The sequence below is a fragment of the Mixophyes fleayi genome, unplaced genomic scaffold, assembly GCF_038048845.1.
Source record: "Mixophyes fleayi isolate aMixFle1 unplaced genomic scaffold, aMixFle1.hap1 Scaffold_63, whole genome shotgun sequence".
NCBI classification, from domain to species: domain Eukaryota; kingdom Metazoa; phylum Chordata; class Amphibia; order Anura; family Limnodynastidae; genus Mixophyes; species Mixophyes fleayi.
The window spans coordinates 126,379-153,926 of record NW_027448333.1 but is presented as its reverse complement, the minus strand read 5'-3'; the positions used below and the strand labels follow the sequence as shown (position 1 = coordinate 153,926).

General features: G+C 41.9%; 1 pseudogene; it reads right to left on the bottom strand.

Annotated features, from left to right (window-relative positions):
* Nucleotides 1–17,603: 17,603 nt before the first annotated feature.
* Nucleotides 17,604–27,548, bottom strand: part of LOC142135151 (protein FAM47E-like) — a 50,818-nt pseudogene continuing 40,873 nt past the window's right edge.

The window sequence follows — 27,548 nt, the reverse complement described above, 5'->3', positions numbered from 1 at the left end:
ATGAGACCCAGATTTTCTCCACCAAACTTAAATATTTTCAATTCTTATGCTCCCTTGTACTGTGGCATGACTTGCTGAAATATATCAATCCTCTCAGTAGGATGCTTCCGAATACAGAAAAAATATTTGCCTTGCTTTGACAGCCATAAACAATTTAAGGACATTTTTCTCAAAATACCGTACTGATGTGGCTACAAGTCCTTAATTCAAACCTCCAAGCAACTTTGTGAAGATCTTGATGGAGATCCTGAATTAAATGATTGTAACTAATAATTCTTTTTTTCAAAAAGAAAAAATATTTTTTTTTTTTTTTAAATGTCTCCATCATCTATTTTAGCAACATGATCTGCAAGATGCAAATCTCCCTCATCAAAATGATTCAATGACTGATGAGGTAGAGTGGAAGATTTAACTCACTGCTGTGTATAGACTTTAAAAGAGTTATTTGCTCGTTGCATGTTAGTATTGTTCACATTTGGTACTCCTATACTTCTTACCAAGCTATTTTGCCAAAAATGTAAAATTTTATTACAAAGAATGCATATTCTTTATTTATATTATTCATATAGCAATAAATGTTTGATGTTTGATGTATTCATATTAAAAGAAGCAAAGCCTTATTGAATGAGCAAATAATTTTTACAAGGCAAGGTTGCAAATTAATTTTTTGCAGGGCGGCGCCAAACATACTAGCACTGGCCCTGAAAAAGTTTATCAGTGGCAAACATAGCGCAAGATGGAGAGTAAACAAAATACAGGAGACATGTACCAGATACAGTCCAAAGGTTGTGGGTTAGTAGCTAGCAGGATATCCAAGGGACAGGGCAGAGGTCAGGGCAGGTTGTAAGCATGGGTAATCCAAAAGACAGGCAGGGGCACACAGAGATCGAGCGAGGCCCAAAAGCAAGTCAAGATAGCAGAGTATCCACAGGTCAGAGCAGGTCAGCAAGAGACAGTAAACTGAACCCTATAACCAGCAGGGAGACTAAGCCCTACCTGTTTTATAAACACATGAGAGCCAATGAACAGAGGAGAACCAAAGGAGTGACAATCAGCCTCAGGAGGCTGTTAATTAATACAAGTGGATTGCTTGTGCACACCCGGATGTCAAACTAGCCAGACTGTGGTGGTGATTGACAGAAGCGTCCCCCGGCTGTTGTCCTGGTGACAGCCGAGATGAGGGGGAGGAAGAGACGTCCAGGCTGTCAGGGAGCAGCCGGGATGTGCTTGGTAGCACTTTTGGATAAAGGGGGCACATTTAAAAAAAAAGATTGATTTATTTAAAGAACACCCTAATATGACAGTCATCATCATCAAGTTGATGATGATCACTGGCATCTCTCTACCGCATACACTAAGAGAGTATCAGTCGCATTAAGCATACATATTTTATGTAGTATGCTGAGTCACACATATCTTAAGATATGTGTAGCTCAGCATATCCTTGTAGTTGCAGAGGGGGGGCAAAGTGGTCCTTTGACTTAGCTAAAAGTAGCCCATTAGTCACTTTAAAGTGGGCAGTTTTGGTAGAAGTGGGAGGAAGCAAACTGAAATGAGTTAATGGAAATGTAAAGAACGAAAGTGGGTCAGTTGATTGAAGACAAGTCATTCTAGATTTTTGGAATCAAAGGTGAGCAGAGAAATGGGGCAGTCATTAGAAAGCAAGTAGTTTCAGAAAGTGTCAAGTGAGAGTTTCTTGAGAATAGGGGAAATAATAGCATGTTTGAAGGTGGACAGGAAAACACTGGTAGAGAGAAAAAGGTTAAAGAGGTGAGCAAGATGCAAGCAAGTGTTGGGCAAGAGAAGGTGCCAGAGGAGATTGCAGTAGATGACGATGTAGGTACAGCCAGGAAACAGTAGGATGCCGACTCCACCATCATGACATGGTGGAGTCACCAGGCCAAAAAGTGTGGGTGGAGAGGCTGCCATAGGAGAGGGAAGTGGGGAAAGTTGTAAGAAACCTACCTGTTCCACGCGCCTGTTCCCATTCTGTCTGTTGTGCGGGAACTTGCAGGTGCGCAGCTCTAAAGGTCCTGTGTTCTCCAGTGGGGAATTTGAACTTCCCCCTCCTATATAAGAATTACTCTGACACTTGTATGGTGTCAGAGCAACAGGTTATCCAGCGTCTGACTTCCCTGTACTTATTTGGTACATATTCTCCCTGTGATTCTTGCCTGCTTCACCACTGATTCTGATTAGTGTACCAAACCTTGCATTAACCTCTGATTGTGCTCCTGGAACCTCCCTGTGTACTGCTGCCATCTGATTGGTGTACCAGACTTTGGCTTATCCTCTAACTACACTCCCATATTTTCCTGTGTACTGCTGCCATCTGATTCGTGTACCAGACCTTGGTTTATCCTACGACTACGCTCCCGGATTCTCCCTGTGTATTGCTGCCATCGGATTCGTGTACCAGACCTCAGCTAGTTCGGATACAGCACATCTCTCCTTTACTTCTCACAGGTACTGCTTCTTTATTCATTAGTCTCCGGTAGTCGCTCTCCCCTATCTGTCTCTCACATCAGGGGGCTGAACCAATCGCAGCATTCTGCAGTCTCTCAGCCACTAAGTCCATCCCGCATTGCGGCGGTTCTTGGTGAAGACCAGGGGGGCCGTTAGACTCCGCGCCTTGCTAAGCCAGCGCTAACACTGATTGGGAGAATATCCTTGTGAATAACAGTTTGCTATGACCAAAAAAAATTATGGAGGAAGTTGACAATCTATCTCTGCAAGACCTTCTGGAACAACTGGTGGGAAGTGCCGAGGAACAAAAGAAAAATCAGGCTCAACTCCTTCAATTTCTGAGGGGTCTCTCTACGCGCCTTGATACATTACAAAACACCTTGCTATCACACACTAACTTGCTCCTGTGCTGCTGATTTCCCTGCCTCTGTGTACAGCTCAGCACTTCCTGGTTGGGCGGCCATATGACCGTGGCTTGGAGACAACATATACAATCTGCAGACTATATAAAGCTCACCTGGACACTGCAGCCTTGTCAGAGAAACAAGTTACCACTTTGTGTCTGGCTCTCACTGTGTATCCTGTGCTGTTTCTGGTGTTTCCCTGTGTATGACCTTTGGCCTGTTTAACCACTGCTTCTGCATCTGCTGCTGCCTGTGTACCTGTGTATCCAACCCAGCTATCCTTATTGACTACTCTGCTGCCTGTTCCCCTGTGTATCCGACTTAGCAACTCTCCTGAGTGTGGTGTGTCCTCAGGGTATCCGACTTGGAGTTCTACTATTTACTGCTTGGATTCTTCTGTATGTGCTGTATTTCTTCAGCTACTGACCCTGCTCCTCTGTGCCATACTACACTACCGCTACAGAGTCTATTCTCCTTTCAACCATCTGTTATCTATCACCTCAGTGGGCTAACCTAAGGGCCGTGATCTGCGTACCTCCGGCAGCAAAATCCATCCTGCCTTGCGGCAGTTCTTGTTGAAGACCGGGGGGTTCTTTATACTACGCGCCTTAGGAAGGCCAGCCCTAACACTGACTGATAGAAAACTCATAAGAACCATAACAGTTTGCTCTGACCCACATAATGACAGACAGATCTGGTAAACCCTTTCCAAGGAATCTCCTGGAGCATCTGGCAGGTTGGGTTGATGATCAAGAAAAGAACCAGACCCAGAGACTGCAGTTCCTACAGGGCCTTTCTACTCATCTGGACACCCAAAATCCAGCCCCCTCTTCTCCGGCTCAAGTGCTTGTGGCTGCCGCACAGGCAATCTCTCAGCTTCAGATTCCAAATCCTCCTAAGTTTGACGGAGATGCAAAATTTTTCCATGGGTTATTAAATCAATGTGCCATCCAATTTGAATTACAACCAGGAAATTTTCCTACGGAGAAAAATAAGGTGGGCATCTTCCTTGTGGAAGTGCGATGAGCCCTTGTTACATAACTGTACCACATTCTTGGTGACCTTCAAGCGTATTTTTGATAAACCTGGACGGGTCTCCAGTGCGGCATGCAGTATTTTGCGCCTTCGTTAAGGCATTCAATCTCTAGGCCAATACGCTGTCCAGTTCTGTACTTTGGCAGCTGAACTTTGCTGGAACAATGAAGCTCTGGTGGTCACATTTTGGCAAGGTCTTTCAGACCGGATCAAAGATGAATTAGCTGGTCGTGAACTCCCTTCCTCGTTGGACGGGATAATTTCTCTATGTAATCAGATTGACAAACGTTTCCAGGAATGTAGTCAGGAAAATAAACTGTTCTGTCGATCTGGGTTTCGCTTGGCTTCTCAATTCCAGAGTCAGTTCACACCTGTAGTGGAACCTATGCAATTGGGGAGAGCACGTCTCTCTCTGGAGGAAAGTGAGAGACAATTCAAGAACCACTTATGCCTGTACTGTGGAGAGCCTGGTCATATGCTTGGTAACTGCCCTAAAACGTCAGGGAAACAGCAAGACCTAACTGGTTCTAGAGAAGCTAGGTTAGGTGTATCCGCTTCTTCTCCATCTGATTCCATTTTCTCCCTAAGGGCTCTTCTAAAATATGCGGACAAACAGCTTTTATTACCTGCCCTCATTGATTCTGGGGCAGCCAGCAACTCATAAGTGCCACCACGGTCGTGAAGTTGTCCTGGGGCAGCCGGGTTCTCATAAGTGCCACCACAGTCGTGAAGTTGTCCTTACCCACACTTCCCCTGGACCTTCCCATCGCCATTACTGCCATGGATGGTAGTAGGATTTTAGGGGGATCTATTAAGAGACGCACAACTGACCTTTCACTCCAGATTGGGGCTCTACATAGAGAGACAATATATTTTTTGGTAATCCCTGAGGCTTTAAATCTGGTGCTGGGCCTACCCTGGTTTAGGTTTTACTCTCTGGGTCTGGACTGGCACAGGTCCCAAATACTATCTTGGGAGCCTACCTGTCACTCTCGATGCCTTCAAAGAGTAGTTTTATACCAGGTTTTATACCAGGAGAAAACCTCTTCCACTTCTAAGGTGTCTTCCAGTATTCCTCCTAAATATAGTTCTTTATCTGATGTTTTCAGTGAACAGGAGGCCTCCAAGTTACCACCACACAAACCTTGGAATTGCAGCATCAAACTTTTGCCTGCCAAGATGCCACCCTGTGATCGAGTCTACCCGTTATCTCTGCCTGAATCCCAGGCTATATCTGCGTATATTGAGGATAATTTGGCACATGCCTTCATCAGGAAGTCTTCCTCTCCGGCTGATGCCGGGCTCTTTTTCGTTAAAAAGAAAGACAGCGGTCTCTGCCCATTTATCGATTACCGGGGGCTTAACGCTATCACGGTAACGAATAAGTACCCGTTACCTTTAATCTCTGAGTTCTTTGACAGAATCAAAGGAGCTCCTGTGTTTTACAAGTTGGATCTCAGAGGAGAATACAATTTAATCTAAATAAAGCAAGAAGACGAGTGGATGACGGCCTTTAATGCTCATGATGGTCATTTTGAGTATTTAGATATGGCATTTGGGCTATGCAGTGCTCCCGCTGTTTTCCAAAATTTCATTAACAAACTTTTCAGAGACATTCTTAATCAATTTGTGGTGATATATTTTGATGACATTCTCATATTCTCTCCTGATATGATTTCCCATCAAGAACATGTATCCTACGTCCTTGACCGCCTTCGACAACACCGACTATACTGCAAAGTGGAGAAATGCGTCTTTGAGAAAAAAACAGCTTCCCTTACTGGGTTATGGGATATCAGGCTCTGGTCTTCAAATGGACTCCAAGAAGCTCAAGGCAATATTAGATTGACCCCAACCTGTAAGGCTCAAGGCAGTTCAACGGTTTTTGAAATTTGCTAATTATTATCGGCAGTTCATCAGGGGGTTCCCCTTGGCTGCACCCATTACCGCATTAACCAAAAAATCTGCCAATTCCAAACACTGGCCTCCTGAAGCTTTAGAGGCCTTTACGGTACTCAAGAAAGCATTCACCTCGGCACCTATATTACGCCAATCTGATTCCACCCTTCCTTTCTTTCTCGAAGTAGATGCTTTTTCAATCAGTGTTGGAGTCATTCTATCTCAGAAAAACTCCTCTGGGAAACATTCTCCATTTGGCTTCTTTTCTCGGAAATTATCTTCGGCTGAGAGGAATTATGGCATTGAAGATAGGGAACTTCTTGCGAAGAGTGGAGACATCATCTAGAGGGGGCCCTATTTCCTGTAACCATCTATACTGATCATAAGAATCTCTTATATCTTCAATCTGCATCCTGTCTGAACCCTCGACAGGCCAAGTGGTCCCTATTCTTTTCCCGCTTTGATATGATAATCACATTCAGGCCTAGTTCCAAAATAAAGCAGATGCTCTTACTCGCTCTTTCGATTCTGATGATTCTGATGACCTGGACAAATTTTCTTCTTTTAAAAAGCCTCCCGCGACTGTCTCTGTACAAGACCGAGAGAATGAGGTTGATGAAGTCTTAGACTCTCATATTTCCAGGGGCTCTCTTCAATTTCTAGTTAACTGATGTTAGGCTGCCGGTCTGATAACAAACTTGCAGAACAAATGACAGAGGTCTTCACCTATAGCAGCCGCCTTTCCCGTAGAGCTTTATGTGCTCACAGGTACTCGGATACCCCACATACTTAAATCCTAGCGTAGTGCAAATTCGTTAACAACACTGCAGTGGTAGGTCAGAGGAGACTGAGTAGATGGTAGCCGATGGTCAGACGTAAGCCAGGGTCAGGGGTCACAAGCAAGTAGAATGGGCAAATAACACACCAAAGGTAACCAGCACGACAGCAAAATCCAAGAACAAGGCAATAAGGTCACAACAGGAGGTCCAATAGTAAACGGGCAGAGTATCCACAGGAAAACTGGAACAAAGCAGGAACAGGACAGGAGCAGGTCAGCAACAGACAGAATCCACGCTATAGCCAACAGGGAGGCTAAGCCCTCCCTGCCTTAAATACCGATGGTAGCCAATCAGGGCTTTGTCCTGTAATCATCCCTAGGCACTGTTGATTAATGAGGCACTGATTAATAGATGTCCCCGCGCACGCGCCCCCGGCTGCCCTCTGTTGCTGGGGAGAACTAATCAGAAAACTCTGCACAATTGCCGGGCCAAGAAACTGGAAGTGACGTCCTGGTCTTAATTGAAACGGTCGGAACACCAGGGACAGGGGCATTGAGTTGCGGTGGTGCCCATGGCCGCCACAACTCCTAACAACTGGAAGGTTTACGGACCCGAGGAACGTTCCTGGAATCCTGCTAAAGATCTTCATGCTCCAGATCTTTTAAAAAAATGTCGTAAAAAATTTCCACACAAACCTTTTAGGGTGTCCAGTGTCCACCCTAAGGGAAGGAGTACTGTCACAAACTTACTTGCATCCTGAGCTGCTGATTTCCTTGCCTCTGCATTCAGCTCAGCACTTCCTGGTTGGGCGGTCACATGATCGTGGCTGGCAAGCAGTATATACAATCTGCAGCCTATATAAAGCTCACCAGGAAACTGCAGCCTTGTCAGAGCATAAAGTTACCACTTTGTGTCTGGCTCTCTCTGTGTATATTGTGCTGTTTCTGGTGTTTCCCTGTGTATGACCTTTGGCCTGTTTAACCTCTGCTTCTGGATCTGCTGCTGCCTGTGTACCTGTGTATCTGACCTGGCTATCCTTATTGACTACTCTGCTGCCTGTGCACCTGTGTATCTGACCCGGCTATCCTTATTGAATACTCTGCTGTCTGTTCCCATGTATCCGACTCGGCAACTCTCCTGTGCGTGGTGTGTCCTCAGTGTATCCAACCTGGAGTTCCACTGTATATGACTTGGATTCTTCTGTATGGGCTGTATTTCTTCAGAAACTGATCCTGCTCCTTTGTGCCATACTACACTACCTCTGCAGAGTCTATTCTCCTTACTAACTGTCTGTCACCTATTACATCAGTGGGCTAACCTAAGGGCTGCGACCTCCGGACTTCCGGCAGCAAAATCCATCCCGCCTTACGGCGGTTCTTGGTGAAGACCAGGGGGTTCGTTAGACTTCGTGCCTTAGGAAGGCCAGAACTAATACTGACTGATAGAAAAATTCTGAGAACTGTAACACCTGGCTACCCAATCTAACCCTCTGGCTCCTGTTCTTCTGCCGCAAAGCTCTTCAGTAACACAATCTTCTGCGTCACACCTTTAGATCCCTAATCCTCTGAAGTTTTATGGTGATCCTAAGTCCTGTCGGGGCTATTTAAATCAGTGTGCTATACAATTTGAATTGTAGCCCCGAAATTTTCTGACTGAAAAAATGAAAGTTGTGTATTTCATTATCCGTGTGCATAACAGAAGTGGAGTCCGAACGTGAGATCCAGGTTTATGTAAGTGCTAGGGTGGCTATGAGTTTGCTGCAGATGGGTCTAGAATTCCAGAATGCACAGAAGAAGGCAGGTAGGAGAGGGCGGGGATTAGAATGAGTTTGGAGGCGTTGGAGGTGCGGGATGTGTGGAAGGTTTTGCAGCAAAGCTTTGTGGAAGGGAAGGGGATGATATTATGCATGGGACAGGGCCTGAGGTTAGGGCTAATGTCACCAGTAGCCATGATGAGAAGTTGTGAGAGTGAGACGAAATGGATAGGAGATATATGGGAGATGGGATAGAACCAGTAGAGGTTAGGCAGAGAGGAGGATGAGAATGTGCTAGCAATAGCAGAAGGTAGAATTGCAAGAAAAGGTGTGGATAAGAATGCTCTAGCGGTGAAGTAGAAGTGGAAATATAGGACAGACCTTGTAAAATAAGGGTGTACATGAGAAGGAATGTTATATCGGGACTGGATTAACTGAAATTAGATATATTGAGATTGATTTTTGGATTGAGATTGATATTGGGTTCAATATTGATTAGTGGGGTTGAGGCTTTATTATGCTGAGATAATGCTGATAAATATGGCAATGCAGAGACAATGTATATATATGGGAATGCTGATATAATGCTGGGATATTGATATGGGAATAGATGCATGGGAATGAGAAATATATACTGATGTGGGATTTATATGCAGATACATGGGAATCTAGGAGTTACAATGGAGACATAGAAGAAAATTGCACATACACATGAAGGTAGTGACATATGGGAGACCAGTAAGAGATAAGTAAGTTAATGTACCGACACACTAAATTTGTATTATCTATGTTGAAGTGTTTTATGTTATATGTCCTGTGTGTACAATTATGTTATTGCAGATATATATTGTGATATAATTGTGTAATCAATAATATTATATATTTAAAATAGAAATAATTTATTATACATATGTAATCCATGGATCCATTGTTCAGCTTCGTGGGTTGGGGGGCCATACTTGGGACATTAAGGACCTGGAGAACCACAAGTGCCAGCATACCCTGACACTAAGCCCACTAAGCCATGTAGTATCACAAAGTAAAATTTAAATAAAACACACAACCCTCGTTACAACCAAAATGCTTTAATAAAAATAATAAAACCCCTCAAATAAACCACACACCTCTTCAAACCACATTTATTTATTAAAAAGAATAAATCATATACTTACCATTTGATATCTTCATCTTTAAATGATCAAATCTTGTAAACTTTTACTCCATTAGGCTTGAAACCAACCAAAAAATCCCCCATAATATTCTATAGGTCCCAGAGTAGTTAAAAAAAAAAAAACCCTAAAAAACTTTTCCAAATGCTCTTGAAAATAATCTTCTTTTCTTCAGTCTAAAAGATCCCGAAATAGTCCAAAGGATCTGACTTGGCAACATTAAAAACAATTAAGAATGACTGCACTATGATCTTCTATGGAGGATCAACAGCCACAGAATGACATATCAACAGACGCGAGGTCTATTTATACAGTTGGGAGTTTCCCATTACAGCGTGGGATTATGTAAGTAAAAACTCCATAACATTTCCAAATTATCCTAGTTGAATTCCCGCTAATACTATTATATTTATCACCGAGGGATGTCAACTGGAAGAAACCATTTCATTTAGAAAATTGTTCTGAAACAACAGGATGAAGTACTGTATCTTCCTGACACTGGATGCACTAATTGTTTTGAAGAACACGGGACACATAATTGTACTGGGTAACTATCAGGATTCACATTTTCTAAACACTACGGATTTCATATATAACAAAAGGTACTATTTCCATTGTCTCTCATGGTTTGACAAATATTTTGACTGTTTTATTGGATATTACAAATACCCCTCTAGGAGGTCTAGTTGGCGCTCACAGGAGATCACACAGGGAGGATGGTTATGGATCCTATAGATCTGATGGAGAATGAGGTACTTCTGATGATTGGTATCACAACTGCTGCACACCCATAGTGGATTGCTGTAAACCACTAAAACGGTCAAAGACACAAAAAACAAACAGAGAGGGTTGCGCTGGTGCAGAGCCGTAACTAGGGTGGTGCGGGCGGTGCCGTCGCCCCGAGCGCAAGCCCAAGAGGGCGCAGCAGCCGCCCGCTACCTTCCCCTACCCGCCGGCATAGTAAAAAAAAAAAAAAAAAGTCAATAAAGTTAATACAAAAGGGGAAGGGGAAAAAAAAAAAAAAAAAAGTCACCTGATCTCCCGGCGGTTCCCAGCAGTCTCCTCGCTCCCACTGAATGTGACGTCATCACGCCTGACGTCACATTCAGCGAGGAGCACTGCTGGGGCAGAGGCAACAGGACACAGGACACAGGACACAGGACACAGGACACAGGACAGAGGACACAGGAAAGGTAAGTAAAATTGTATTTATATTATGTGTGTGTGGGCAGGCTATGTATTTTTACTCAGCTTAGGAGGTCACTCAATATTCAAAACCCAGTATTTTTTTGCAAAATGCCTTTTACAACAATCCAGTAATTGTTTTACTAAACAATTGATCTGTAAGCGATCTGGAATGTACCCAAAGTGCTTATTTATTAACTTATCCAGCAAGTTAGTAGGTCAAATGTATTTTAGAAAAAAAACTAAATTAAAAAAAAAATTTGTGTTCTGCAAAAATAAATATCCTTTTTGCTTGTGGGCACTTGTGAGTGCTAAAGGAGGCACACATTTATTTTCTTTACTACCCCCTGACCTATAAGATCTGTTCTGTTACTTGACCTAATATTCCCATCTTGCCTCTTTTTAGTGTACTATATTAAAATAGCAATGGATGTCATAGGGCTTCTCCTTTCTATATAAAAAAAAGCTAGGTTAATGGAATCCCACCACTGTGTGTGTGTGTGTGTGTGTATATATGTGTATATGTGTATGTGTGTATATATATATATATATATATATATATATATATATATATATATATATATTATTCTTTCAGTAAAGTGCTAGCCACACCCACACATTAGGTTGGCCACACCCACGTGTCAAATGCCACTCCCACTTAGATGGGGGGCGCCGGTGCCCTGTCTCGCCCAGGGCACTAAAATGTCTAGTTACGGCACTGCGCTGGTGAGACTACACTGAAGGTGGTGAAAAATATCATATGGATTCTCTAAAGAAATAGAGAGAGGCACTGGATTAGTAGTAAAAAACCTTTTATAATGATGTAGTCTTCACAATGTGAAACAAGATATAAACATAACATAAAAAAATAGATACCTAAAACGCACATGAGAAAGTGCCTTGTACAGGCACGAAACGCGTCATCGGGGGTTCCTTGTTGCAAGTTGGATCCGGATACAACATTGGTCATCTGACGGTTACGAGAGGATTAATTGTGTCTATTATCTATCTACTGGCCCCTCTCTGCTCCGATCAACACTGCCGACAGACACGCTAAGTATACACTGTTTCCATTAAGACTTTGTATCCTCGCTGTGCAGCTTACATCAGAGTCTGCAGTGCAAAGACTATTCAGTGGGAACCTTACATTATTTGTGAGGTCCATGTGGATTCTGTCTGGCTATATAAGGAGGGAGCTATGAGAGCGCAGGCCGTGGGATATCAATGTTTTTACACCCTAATGTACTCGAAGTTATAACCGGATGACCTGTCTGTTTAATCATCATCTAAGGAGGACTATATATTCCTGGTCCGACTCAACAATTGTACGTGTGGGATGTACTGATTTTTTGTAGCGGATGCGCTATTTCTGGACATGTTTCTATAAGGAAGACTGTGTTAGATTAGTGTTGTCCACACTTTCTTTCCCATATATCGCAGTGTTCCACTTACATCCATTTTTTCTATCCAGTCGCGGTTGGTTTAGCTTCAAGTTTGGAGTGCATCCTATCGTACAGTATAAGTGCCATATGTGCGTTTTAGGTATCTATTTTTTTATGTTATGTTTATATCTTGTTTCACATTGTGAAGACTACATCATTATAAAAGGTTTTTTTACTACTAATCCAGTGCCTCTCTCTATTTCTTTAGAGAATCCATATGATATTTTTCACCACCTTCAGTGTAATCTCAACAGCGCAACCCTCTCTGTTTGTTCTATTGGATATTAGTTGGATCTTTCAAAATGATCTCTTTTCGAATACCAATACTAGCTGAGATTGTACAATAGAACGGTCAAAATATTTTTCAAACCATGAGAGACAATGGAAATAGTACCTTTTGAGAGCTGGTGGAACACTTGATTAACATTTACCTGATATTTAAATTGACCTCTTTCAAACACATAATTGCATGTCACTCATAAGATACTTACAAGCTTTGTTTTCATTGATAAGCATTTTCTAGCTCCTTTTTTGTGTATATAATATTTATTGGAGCTACCACGTATTGGGCTTGATTCATCAAGGCACGTATATGCCGATTTTGAGCGTATCATACGCAGAATCACTCTGTGCTTGCCCAAAACAGACAAATACGGCCGCGAAAGAGAGTGACATGGACATGTATGCAAGCAAAGCTCGTGTGATAGTGAGTGCAAGGAGCGCTTACTACAGCTTCCGACGTCAATGTAAAATAGGGGCGTGCCAACTCAAGCGCACTCAACCACGGCCGTATCGAGCTCTACGTGTTACGAGCCGCGGCGGTTCTGGGCACTGCCGCGACTCACTTCCGGGTCCTAGTCAGCGTCCCGGCCGTTGTCATGACGACCGGGACGTCAATTCCTCCTGGTCCCGGCCGTTGCTCAAGACCGCTAGCGCCGAGTCCCGGCATCTAGGCAGCCCAGTGTCCAGCTGGGTTAATCAGCCCTCCAGCAGGCCCCTTCTGATTGGCCACTACTTACATAAAAGGCAGGAAGGGACAAGCCCTCCCTGACGGTTATAGTTCCTGCTTAGCTGTTACTAGCCTGCTATTCCTGCTCCTGTGGATTATTTGTTGTCGACCTTTGCCTGATTCCTGACTTTGTTTGATTGCCTATGCCCCTATACCTTTTGCCTGGACTCCTACGCTGATTTGCCTGTGACCTCTGACCTTGGTTCTGTGTACTGGATATTCTGTCTGCTGCCGGCCCTCGACCCTTGCCTGGATTTCACTCTGCTAATTGCTCCTTTACATTATCGCTGGGTTCTCCCCAGTCAGCGCACAACTCACGACCCTCAGCTGTCTGTGGCCAAGTCTGTCCCCACCACTAGGGGCTCCAGCGAAAACCTGACTTCTGAGTAGACTCCGGGTTTTGTGTTGCTGGCTGTTGGGGTTCCTAACACTACACATGTCAAAGTTATTTGTTTTTTTCCCATATTTCTTGCACCAGCTCTGGTTCTAGTGCGGATCAATAATAATGACAGTCTAGTATACATGCTGTAACATAAGTTTGCAATTATGAGCAACTGAGAAATTAATTTTTATGTTCAGTAGACATTAACAATGTTCTAATAAATGTATTTCACAGGGAAGCTTTTTTTTAACAAAAACGACACTTTTTTCACTGTTCTATCTTTAATGCCTTTATCATTACCATGTGACATTAATTCTATAATTTTTTATTTTAATGTGCATTCTTTTGAGATTTTATAACCGACATAGGGTTTGAACGTATCCTGCAGTGTCTTGTGTAGCAGAGAACAGCAAACCTACACCCAAATTCAACAGCGCATGTATCTTGAGATCCATTCCTTGATGAATTCGGGAATCAGTATCAGAGAAATAGAGTATAGAACAGAGCTGAAAGGGGGAAATATAAAGAGATCATAGACATCAAGGGGTAGAACTGCTAAAGAAGGGGAACACAGAGTTCATTGTTCCTATTAAAGATAAAGAGAAATTTTATAGTGTCAAAAGCAGCAAATTGAATGAACAAAGGAGTTAAGAATAGAGGTAAATACTACTAATACAGACAAGTAGGACAGCCAGTAGTAGGGGATAGAGACCTTAAGAGGAAACTGAGGTAGGACTCTATGGGGAGAATTCAATTTGTAAATGCATGGGGCATACCTTTTTCTGCTCACAATTTTTCTGTTATCTTCATTCAGAACTTTTGGGAGGTGTGCATATGGTGAGAGTACTAATCTTGCACACAAGCCAACTAATTTCTCAAACCCACCCAGCAGGTATTGCTGCAAGATTGCTAGAGATAGCTGTCAGATTACCAGAGGAAGTTGCCAGTCCCAGAGAGGAGTCTGTGACAGCATAGATTAAGCTACCAGGGGTAATGTACAAGCTGCTAGAGGAACAGAGGGAGTTCAAATCCAGCCCATGGATGCAGAGTGAGTCCAATTGTCTATTTCTTTTCCTGATTCTTTGTTCCAGATTCCTGCTGCTGCTGCTGTTACCCCATCTATATTGCCAGAGTCACTGGAGGTCATTCCAAGCCTTTTATTCATGTTTAAAGAGCCCTCCAAATTTCTAGACCTGGTCACTGTCTGCAGCTTGTGTGAGTAACCTGCCTAATTCTGTACCACATCACAGCTGGAGCCATTTGCCTGATTAATAGCCTGTTTAAGGCATTGCTCTACACTGCTGGGACTACTCCTCCCCTTATTCTTTACATTTAAAAGCCTAAGGGATTACTCCTCCTCTTTTCAATTGCACTTATCTACACCTATCCAAGGGCATTTTATTTCTTTGTGTGTGATTAATCTCTTGTAATGGTAATACTTTATTGCTACCTTATCTACTTGAAATTTAAGCCCACTTATTGGCTAGAAAGTACATTTACTATTTGCGTTAGATTCTCGCTTTCATCAATGTCTTCAGTATTCAACTCCAGCATGTGTGCCTTTAGGGAGAGCCGTAACTTAGAATTCTAGCGACTGGGGCGAGAAAGACAAATGCCGCCCCACTAGCCCTCAATTTTAACCAAATGAACCTAAAATATTCCTAAATTGCGCCCCCTACAGCGTTGCGCTCTAGGCGGTCTCCCCTATTACACAGCCGCACAGCCCTACTTATGGCCCTGCCTTTAGGTAAATTAAAAAAGTGTATCCCCTCTTTACCACTATGCAGTCTGATAGTATTGAAATTGCTTTCACATATTACATGTTTGCCTTACTGTCTTTAAGAATTACTAACTGTACCAGACTGGCCTGGCAAGCAGTATGTCTCCTCTTACCGCTGCTGCTCAGGGTTGCCGGGGAGCTGAGCATCGCTCACCTACCCCATGACACTTTATGGAGAAATTCCAGTGACTGAAGATTTTTTATCGCAATAAGCAGCAATAGAAAATCATCATAATGGAGGGGTCTTGATAAATAGGCACCTGTGAGTTAAATTTCAGGGAGAAGTGAATGGTGAATTAGGTAAATACATGAATTAGTATATGTAGGGTGAGTTAGGTTAATGTGTGAAGAGGTTGTGAAAAAACGTTTTTCAATGTGCAATATGATAATGGGAGGGTGAGTTTGCAGAATGTGTGTGGTAGTAGGAGGGGGACTTATGTGAATGTATATGGTGCTATTAGGAGAAATGAATTAGGTGAATGTATCAAGTTGTAGGAGGATCAGTTAGGTGAATATGTAGAGTTCTAGTGAGAGAGTGAATTTAGTGAAATGGTATGGGGAAGAGTTTGGAAAATATGTGTGGTGGCAGGAGAGTGAAGTAGGTGAATGTGGTACAAGGGCTAGTTAGAGGAATGTATTGTGCTAGAGAATGAGTGCGTGAATGTATGAAGTGGTATCGAGACAGCAAGTATATTTGTTGTGGTAGTGGGGAGGTGACGTAAGTGAGTTTGTGTAATAAAGGATAAGTGTTTAAAAGCACAGGTCAGGATACGATGACTGACTGTTGTGATGAAATGGAGTGTGAGAAGAGTTAGTGTCTGGAAGTAGATAAGTGTTTTCTGGGTAATATTGCCCATATTTCCTCATCTGTGTTACGCAATCAAAATCGCTAAAAGAGCATCTGTTTTTTTTACGCTTATTTTGTTCAAGTTTACAGAATATACATTCATCTAGACAGATGTGTAAAACAATATGGATAGACAGATATTCTCCTATTTAAATAGAGCTGTATGCAGAGCTGTAACTTAAAATGTTAACGCCTGGGACGAGAAGCAAAACTGCCGCCCCCCTAGACCTCAATTTTAACTAAATGAACCTAAAATATTTATAATCTGCGCCCCCTTCAGCGTTGCACGCTGGGCGGTTGCCCCGCTCTGATAGCCCTTGTTACGGCCCTGGCTGTGTGTCTGGGCCCTAAAGATGAGCACTTATCTCATAAACTGATCCTTTGGTACCAAAAAGAGATTCCATTTTCGGGAATGTCTGCATGAAAATTAATGGATATCACTTCAATATCCAGATTTCCAAACAGGGTAAGTGACAGAGACCTCAAACTAAAGGCAAACTGTGTGATTGTTGTTAACAGTCTTCAGTTCAACCCTTTAACCAACCAGGAAGGCTGCTCACAATCTCCTGGGGAACTGAAGCAGGCACTGGATCCTTACAAACCAGTAAACAAACACACTCTTGGATATAAGCTTATGAATTATTACACTAAATGCTATGGCTGAAATAAATGAAATGTTTAATCCAGCATGCTACATCTATAGAAAGTCGCTATATTGCATCAGTGGGAAAGTGTTGAGAAATGGACTGGCTGTACAAAGCTGAATGTTCACACAGGGGCATCACCAGTGATTTCATATCAAGTTGAAAGACAATAGCTGATATGCTGTACTTGACCACTGGTGCTTTTTAGGCATACTTGCCAACTCTCCCAGAAAGTCCGGGAGACTCCCGAAATTCCGGTCAGTCTCCCGGGCTACCGGGGGAGCTGGCATTTCTCCCGGATCCAAGATTTCACCGAGAATCGCGTCAATCGCGTCATTTTGGCCCCGCCCCCGCGACATACAGCACAGTTTTGCGGGTTTGGGGCCAAAATGGCGCGATTAGCCTTGCCCCACCCCCTCCCACCCTCCAGTCACGAAGCAAGTTTCCGGGAGTTGGCAAGTATGTTTTTAGGCCTTTGCCCCATAGACTGAGAGTTGCACGCTGTGTATTTTAATATTTGTTATGGAGGAGAGAGGACATAAATCAATGCACTTAACTTTAAATAAAATGTTGCTATGAAAAATCAGAGTGTGCATTTTATTGTATTTTTTATACACCAGATGTTTCCATGTTATTAAATCAGAACTAATATTACAGTAGATTATAAAGTAGAACATAACTATTGCATTTTGTCACACTATTACACTTTATGGTTGTATCACTGTCTTCCTGCTAACTAAATGTTGCTATTCTAAGATATTTGTAGTCCATGTACTTTAACCTTTTTAGCCATTTCCCTGTGGCTGCATACAGAAACAGATCAAATTATACATTAACCCTACAAAGGTTTAATATTCAATCTAAATCAAAGGTATGTGGCATGGAGATGTTGATCAGTTTATTATACTGTCTTCATGGGTGGAGGCTGAACAAGACCGGTACCAAGAATTTCTCGCGGAAGAAGCTGTTCTACATTCTGTTGGAATTGTGCTTTCTGAAGGGACAGAATCATTCTTAAGGAATATTTTGCCCAGAAACTGAAAACAAACAAACAAACATTATCAATATAAAATAAAACAAATACTTATTTTGGATTACAGCAGTTAAAGGAGCAAAATGTAATCTAACACAGGTGTACTTGTGATAAATTGTGTACTATACTAGATGAGCTATTGCAATTCATTATACTCTTAACAAAGAAAGTCTACTTCAAGGTGTTGATTTCCAGTGTTTTGGCAGAGGTCATTTGTTCAGCTAATTTGCTGGAAGAACACTTTAATAAAACACCTAGGTTTGGAAATTATATTAATAATTATATAAAATAATCTAAATTTCCTTCTACACAAGGGTAGTTTAGAAAGTGGTGTGATGGATTGAAATATGCTGATTCACAGCACTAACTTAGACTTGTTTTAGATCAATAACTTCTCTGCTAATAATATTTATTAATACATTTTAATAATATACAATATTAAAAACGTAACTATGGGTAATGCAGTTTACCCAAAGGTTTAATCTGAGTCACAGATGAAAAATTAGTCTCAGAGCAAAGTTTTATATTCAAGTGTGGACAATATTAAGTCCAAGTGTACAATTATATAAAATATTTATCCCTTAGTGGTCCTTTTATTGAAAGTTTTTATAAGGTACATTTTACACAATTTTAGATCTGTTTGAAAGACCAAAGTAAAAATAAACAGAGCTCCAACTTTCTTCTGATGATTCCATTCTCATTAAAGCTGATGACAAACTGGGTCATAATATTTTTCAGGCGACAGAAGGATTACCAAAATGAAGATAAATGTCACTTAAATGACATTAGATTATAAAATAATTTGAAAATGATCCCACCTTGATTTATTAGTCTAACCTTGAAAGCCTTATAGGTGCTGCAATTGCGGGGAGTGATATCCAAGTCAGGATTTTTACTTTGTCAAATACCTCTTCACTCTCATTTATTTTCACCTTCCGAAAACCCATAAATCCTATCAATCCACCAGAATGTCCTATCATTTTGTGTGTTCAGTCACTTACTTCCCACATTTCATTTTATGTTGACTACATTTGCAGCACTGTCTCTCTGAGATCTTACCTAATAGAGACCACAGAAGTGATCTCTTGCTTCCAATGGAGGCCTGGATATCAATGGGTTACATGTAATGCACAGGCTCAGTATACAAACATCAAACACAAGGAGGGTATATTAGCAGTTCATCACTTCCTTGCTTCATGTGGTGTGATCTCTGAGAGCAAGTGTAATTTCATTTGGGATCTGGCTGATTTCATTACTCAAATAATTATTTTATTTTCAGTAATTATTTTTTTTTACAGGTCCTTGGCATGGAAATGGCTACCAAGATTGCGTCAAGATTTGTCAACCGCTATATGAGTCCATTTGAGAACCAATATATTTTGGGTAGCCCCTTCAGTGCGATCCTGGTGTTCTATGGCTGTTATATTTATATGCCTTGTGTTTCTATATAAACTGGACTATTGATGGTCGTAGTATCTAGCTAGTTTTTTGTAGATCAACTTGCTCTTTTAGCACTTTTTTTTACATATTCTTAATTATTTTAAAAGTCAATTTTGATTAATTGTCTAAAGTTTAAATAATGGGTGTAAACTATGATACTTCTGATGAAATTGATGCAGCAATGAAATGTGTTAAGTTTTTATAATACAATTGATTGATATATGTGTCTGCATGGGATTTTGGCTACAACCTTTGCGTACATCGTTATATTGTATCAGCTATACTGCTACATTTGTACTTGTTAGTAACAGACTGAATTTTGAGCGCTTTGGTATTTCATCACAACTCTGTACTTCTTATCACATTAATGGCATTTGGAGCTTTCTTGCAAACATATGCATTCATACCGAGCACCGGAGAACTACCATCCTATGTTGCAACCTCAATTTACTCTATTTATAGCACACAATCATTCCTAAGTGGATTTTTTAATAGCCTGTGTCCAGTAGTCAACTTGGTTTTTGAATATTTGAGGCTAATATTTGTTCCTCACAACAGAAAACAGCGCTGATGACTGATACACACAATCAATATACAACCATCCGTGGGTGATAAATATATATAAACACTTTATTAAAAATGAACCATAAAATATGCAACACTGGCCAGTGGATAACAACTAGACATACAGATATTTGTTCCTGAATGATTTGAACCAGCAGTTAGTATATACAAGCAAAAAATGAGCAGAAATTTCTCCACTGTAAAAACCAATAGTGTATGCAGCGGGACAATGCAATTAATTAAATCTGCCGCTATAAGTGAGTTTATATGCTATTTTTCCTTACTTTAAACAACAGTACATCCAATCAAAAGTGCACTGGAAGAGCTGTGTAAAAATAATCATGTCAAAATAAATTGGGAGCGTAAATCATTTGGGAGTGGGTGGAGCAAACTGTCCAACCCATAATTTTAATGACCTTTTCCCTTTATTTTGCAGAATAAAACATTAGATCACAAGTAATTAGGAATTGTGGGCTCACCTCTGGTTTTCTGTAGCCTTTCTTTTCAATAAAATCTTTAAAACCAACAGTCCCATGAAGTTGCAACAGGTCTTCATCCTAAAATGTAAATAGCGTATGCAACAGGTGAGTCCGAGTTCTAAGTTATTAGGAAAATGTACTGTGGTAAGTTTAGCATGACATGAATGATGCTTGTAAATTAAGGATATAGTAGAAATAAAAACATACTTAAAAGCTTACAGCACAAATGCTTAGCAGCTGAAACTAAACTAAATCCTAATACAGTACAGTATTTTACAGTATGAAAAGATTGAACCATAACAGGATAGTATTACTGAAACATCCTTAAGTGGATTTATACAGTATCAGAGATTCAGGATATCAATATACCTGGTATCCTAAAGGGTGCACAGAAACACATGAAAACTTTACATCAAAAGGAGAAGAAGAAACAAGGTGTGAAAATCAGGGGGCACTCCAGAATGTTCAATTTTGGTATAAATTCATTAAAATATATAATATGCGTGTTTCACTTAGTATGGTTTTTCAAAAGCAAAAATGAAAATCAGATTCTAGCTGTCATTTTGTAGAATGTACTAAATAAATTAAAGCTAGAATCTGATTGGTTGCTTTAGACAACATCTCTCTTTTATTTATAAATATACCCCTAAGTCTCACTACTAAGGAGACAGGGAGGGCAGACAAGTAACTTGCAGGGGGAAATGTGTCACTACAGGGATGATGGGAGAGTGGAGGGGAATGTATTGATACAGGGACAAGAGGAGAGAATGTGCTGCAGATTCAGCACTATCATGGAGTGAGATTGCTGTCACTCACAAAATAGTGGAGCTGCTAATTCACAGATTTGTGTGTTCACTGGAATACACACATGCAGTACTATTACATTTTCTTAGTTTAGCGTTATCGTAGTTTAGGGCCTGCCTGTCTTAGAAAGAGACATTAGAGCAATAAAAAAGCAGAACTACAAAAACCCTGCAGGGTATTGCTCCCTCCAAGACTGTGCCTGTTCATTAAAGATACCTGCAGAAAATAGCTCATCACCAAAAAGTATTTGTTCTCGAAAGATCCCTGCAGAGCATCCCTCCACCCAAAACATTCCCCGCTGCTGACAAACCCCTGCAGAGTATTCTTACACTCAACATACTACCCCCTCCTGACAGATCCCTGCAGAGCATTCCTCCCACCAACACTGTACCTGCTCCCAACAGATTCCTGCAGAATATCCCTCCTCCCGAAAAACAATACTTGCTCCTGACATACCCCTGCAGAGCATTCCTCCCTCCAAGACTGTGCCTGCACCAAGAAGATACCTGCAGAACATAGCTCATCACCAAACAGTATCTGCTCCCGAAAGAATCCTGCAGAGCATTCTTCCACCCAAAACACTCCCTGCAGCTGACAGACCCCTGCAGAGCATCCCTCCATTCAACATACTAACCCCTCCTGACAGATCCTTGTAGAGCAATCCTCCCTCCAATATTGTGCCTGCTCCTAGAAGATATCTGCAATACATGCCTCCTCACCAAATATGGTTCCTGCAGCTGACAGATCCCTGCAGAGAAATCTCTCTGTGCATTTGGATTACACTATTTTGCAGTTTGCAAAAATATTTTCCGATAAAGTCTTGTTGGCTTTATGTATCCTTAAAAGTTCGCTTAGAGCTTGTAAAAGAATGAAATGGCAAATATTGCTCACTGAAAACCAAACTAAGCAGAGGCTTATACACCATTTTAATGTAATTTAACTGTAATGTAATTTTGTAGTTCTACCTTTTTATGAAGTTGCTCTAATGTCTCTTTCTCAGGCCCCGCGCTCCCTTTAGGCATGGTTAGGCACTTGCCTAGGGCGCCGGGCTCTGGAGGGCGCCTGGAGAACGCCACAGAATACTAAAAGACTTTAAAACTGTGCGGCGACCGCTGACCATACCTGTCACGGCCGCCGCACAGCATTCAGATGCACGGGGAGGGGGGAAGAGGGTATTTTGTCACCGCCGCCGCCTCTCTGCTCCGTCTCCTCCCCTCCACTTACTAGTGTCAGTGAGTGGAGGGGAGGAGACGGAGCAGAGAGGCGGCGGTGGTGAGACAAGGTAAGGAGAGGAGGGAGGAGGGTGGCGATTTTTGCGGGGGGGGGGCGGCGATTTTTGCGGGGGGGGGGCGCCGCTTTTTTAAAAATGCCTAGGGCGCCGTGGACCCTAGCACCGGTCCTTCTCTTTCTAAGACACGCAGGCCCTAAACTATGATAAAACTAAACTAAGAAAATATAATAGTACTGCATGTGTGTATTCCAGTTAGAGATGGGCGGGTCCGGTTCTCCGAGAACCGAACCCACCCGAACATTGGGTATCCGAGTACCGAGCTGAGCAGCTCGGTACTCTCCCGCCCGTTCCGAATCCAAGTCGAGGCCGAACGTCATCGTGACGTCGTCGGATCTCGGGGCTCGGTTCTCGCGATACTTCAACTTTATAAATACATGCTCCACAGCAATCCATCGCCATTTGACAGAGGGAGAGAGCAGGGTGTAGTCATAGGCTAATTAGAGCAGGGACAGAGAATACAATATTGTTCTTGCAATTGCTCTAACCAAAATCGCTAGTGCAGAGAGGAGGATAGAGGTTTATTATTTTTTCTTAATATTTGGCACTCCCCAGCGCTTTTGGGGTGTCCCCCATAATTGTGCATAAATATTTCTGGCTGTCAAAAGTATCTACTAAATAATTTTTAGCACTCCTCAGTGCTTTTGGGGTGTTCTCCCTAATTGTGCATTAATATTTCTGGCTGTCGAAAGTCATATCTGTCAGCAGTATCTACTAAATAATTTTTAGCACTCCTCAGTGCTTTTGGGGTGTCCTCCCTAATCGTGCATTAATATTTCTGGCTGTCAAAAGTCATATCTGTCAGCAGTATCTACTAAATAATTTTTAGCACTCCTCAGTGCTTTTGGGGTGTCCTCCCTAATTGTGCATTAATATTTCTGGCTGTCTAAAGTCATATCTGTCAGCAGTATCTACTAAATAATTTTTAGCACTCCTCAGTGCTTTTGGGGTGTCCTCCCTAATTGTGCATTAATATTTCTGGCTGTCAAAAGTCATATCTGTCAGCAGTATCTACCAAATAATTTTTAGCACTCCCCAGTGGTTTGCGCTCAGAATGGATTCAAAGCAGTCCACATATGATCTGAATGAGCAACCAGGTTCTGTCACCAGTCCTGATGTTAGTGTTCCCAGTACGTCATCTGGCCAAGGCGATGTCAAACAACAGAGTGTTTTCAAATTAGTGCAAAAAACAAAAACCAAAAAAAAATTTACTGTATTGAAGCGAAAAAGAAGTGTAACTGAGCAAAAGTTAAGTGACGATAAAAAAAAAATTGCAAGCATGCCATTCTACACACGCAGTGGCAAAGAGAGAATGAGGCCTTCACCTTTGGCTATTAGTGGCAGATCCCAAAAAGTTACCCAGCCTACAATTGGTGCACAACTACTGTTACGCGTCAAAGCCGAGCTGCAAGATAACAGTGAGGCATTACAGGAGAATATTTGCTCTGATTCACAAATGACAACAATCCCTGTGGACAAACAAAAAAATCCACTTCTTATGTGTGGAATTATTTCTACCCAAATCCAGACAACAATTGTATAGCCATTTGTAATGTATGTCAAGCCACAGTCAGTCGAGGGAGGGACCTTAACCATCTTGGAACCTCGTCTATGTTACGCCATTTAACGAGAGTTCATAGCAAAGTGTTGGGAAAAGCTGAAAGTTCTTCCCAAAAGAATACAAGCACCCCCTCATCAGCTAAGACCCTCCGCTCACCGACATACCGACGGCTACAAAATACACCCACCACACCATCCTCATCAATATCCTCAGTAGCGCTCGGAGTTAGCCCGGCATCCCACTTAAGGCTGGATGACTCCGGCACTATTATTGATTCCTCTGAAGAAAGCGTTAGTCCTGCTGCTGCTGTTGCTGCTGCTGGGGGTGAATCGTCATCCCAGAGGCAGGTTAATAAAATGAGCAGTCCTACATTTCAGCAATTAACTGTGAAACAATCATTTGCGAGGGGAAGCAAATATGACAGCAGTCACCCAGTCGCCAAGCGAATCACAGACGCCATGGCTGCAATGTTAGTGTTAGATCTGCGTCCAATCGCCACAATAAACGCAGCTGGTTTTTCACAGTTAATTGAGGTTTTGTGTCCGCGTTACAGAATTCCATCGCGACACCATTTCTCCCGTAAAGCTATTCCACAACTATACCAAAAAGTGTGTAAAAATGTAGAGATTGCGCTGAAAAATGCCATTCTGCCCACTGTTCACTTAACCACAGATATGTGGACAAGTGGAAGTGGCCAAACCAAAGACTATATGACTGTGACAGCCCACTGGGTTGGTCATTCACCTTCACCAGCAGGAACAGCAGCAGCATGTACACCACTATGTAACATTTGTCACAGGAAGGCCACTCTTTGTATCACCGGCTTCAGTAACAGGCATACGGCTGACAATTTGTTACGCAAACGGAGAGATGTGATTGATGCATGGCTTATACCACTCGGACTCTCCCCAGGGTATGTCATTTCAGATAACGCCAACAATATAGTGCGAGCATTACAGCTGGGTGATTTCCAACATATTCCCTGTTTTGCTCACACCATCAACTTGGTGGTGCAGAGCTTCCTACGAAATAACCGTGAGGTGCAGGAGATGCTTTCGGTGGCCCGTAAAATTTCAGGCCATTTCAGGCATTCAGCCACAGCATGTAGGAGATTACAGCAGCTCCAAGAGCAGTTTAACTTGCCCTGCCACCAACTTAAGCAAGAGGTGGTAACTCGGTGGAATTCCACCCTGTACATGCTTCAGAGGATGGAGGAACAGCGCAAAGCCATCCAAGCATATTGCACAAGCCATGACATTGGGAAAGGAGGGGGGATGTATTTCACTCTTGCACAGTGGGGAATCCTTTCAGTGCTGTGCAAGGTGCTGAAACCATTTGAAGTTGTGACATGTGAGGTGAGTGCAGACTCTGCTAGTTTGAGCCAAGTCATTCCTTTAATTAGACTATTGGAAAAGCAGCTTGAGAAAATGAAGGAGGAGCAGAAAGCAAGCAATTCAGCAAAGTATGTTGGCCTTGTCGATCAAGTACTTAATTCGCTTCCCAATGATCCTCGAGTTATTAAGATCTTGAACTCGGATCAGTACGTTTTGGCCACTGTGCTTGATCCAAGGTTTAAAACCTACATTGAGTCTTTACTTGTAAATGAGCGAGATGTGAACTTTTGCAAGGAGCTATTGCTCTGCAAGTTGGCCGCTGAACTGGGCCTCGGCTTGACGACGTGTCCTCCTTCACTTTCTCAAGCTGTTGCTCGTAAAAAATTAAATTTCCAAAAAGAAGCAGGGAAGACACAGGGGGCAGACCAGAACAATTTAACATCTGGGCTGGTTTGAAGGATTTTTCAAAAAAATGTGTCACTTTGCCCATAACTCCATCCAATATGAGTATAAACATGCAAAGGATGGTGGAGGATTACTTTCAAGAGGTAGTTGATATGGAAATGTCAGACAGTCCCTTTCCTTACTGGGAAGAAAAGCAGGCCATTTGGAAACCCATGTACAAACTTGCTTTGCAATACCTAAGCTGCCCACCCTCCAGTGTGTACTCTGAACGAGTGTTCAGCACAGCAGGGAACTTAGTCAGTGATCGCCGTAGAAGGTTACTTCCCAAAAATGTGGAGAAAATGATGTTTAGAAAAATGAACTACATCTTCCACGAGGAAGGCCTTCACCATCCAAGACATCCAAGCACTGACTGTTCTCTAATGGCGGATTCAAGCGGCGATGAATTGATAGTCTGTGATGATGACGTACACACTGATGAGGGTGAGGATTAAGCTGAAGATGATGCCGATAACATATTTTTAAAACTTTCTATGTAAGTGTAGGGTGCAATCTACCCCCAAAGAGGAAAGGGACTTGTGGCATTTCCATATCACATACCATCTTGAAAGGCTGCTGTTAGGGCAATTTATCCTTAAGGGTAGGGTGTCATAGACAGAGTCACCCTAAACTGGCTTTGTCCATTTTTCATAATATTGTACAGTCTATAATGGCTGAATTTTTGGGTATTTTATACAAGTGGAGGGCGGCCTAGAGAGACAGAAACCAAACTGTCTTTCTCCATGTCAATTAATATTGTACAGTCTATAATGGCTGAATTTTTTAGTATTTTATACAAGTGGAGGGGGGCCTAGAGAGACAGAAACCAAACTGGCTTTCTCCATGTCAATTGATATTGTACAGTCTATAATGGCTGAATTTTTTGGTATTTTATACAAGTGGAGGGGGGCCTTGAGAGAGACAGAAACCAAACTGGCTTTTTCCATTTCTTTACATATTTAACTATAAGTGTAGGGTATAATATACATTCAAAGACGATGGCTGCATTGCCAATATGCATAGATGGAGAGGAAGACAATCTGTTTTGTGTGTAGAATAGGCCTACCAACGAAGAATTAAACTGTTTTTTTGGATGACTTATTACCTCAACAATTAGATTACTTGTCTCTAAAACAGTTGGAGCACTAAATTGGGTTAATTTAGGCCCAAAAACATGGATTTTCCAAAAAAATAGCAAAACAAAACCAAACAAAACCAAAACCAAAACAAAAACATGCAATGGCGGTTTTGCAAAACCAAAACCAAAACACAACGGTAATCCAGATCCAAAACCGAATCCAAAACCAAAACACGGGGGTCAGTGACCATCTCTAATTCCAGTGAACACACAAATCTGTGAATTAGCAGCTCCACCATTTTGTGAGTAACAGCAATCTCACTCCATGATAGTGCTGAATCTGCAGCTAACCACAGGATGTGATGGCATACCCTGTCTGTATTGAGCAAGTAACATGTCCATTAATGTTTCTGCCTTAATTGTCATAATTTTATTGCTTTTTGGAGTTTGAGTGGAAGAGTTTCAATAGTTTTCTTACATTTTAGATGGTGTGTAAGGAACCTTAATTGGACATTAGGACGTAAGGTTTTGTGTCTATGGAATTTCATGGGTTTTGTGTAAAGTAAAAATATTGATAATTTTCAAATTCTATGAATCTAAATGTGAAATCACCCACCCTCTGCCCACTAACAATTCTCTATCACATGCCACCCTGCCCCCTAAATTATTACATGCCCCTCCCACTGCCAACCAGGTTCTCTCACATGACACCCACTCTTCCCACTGTGC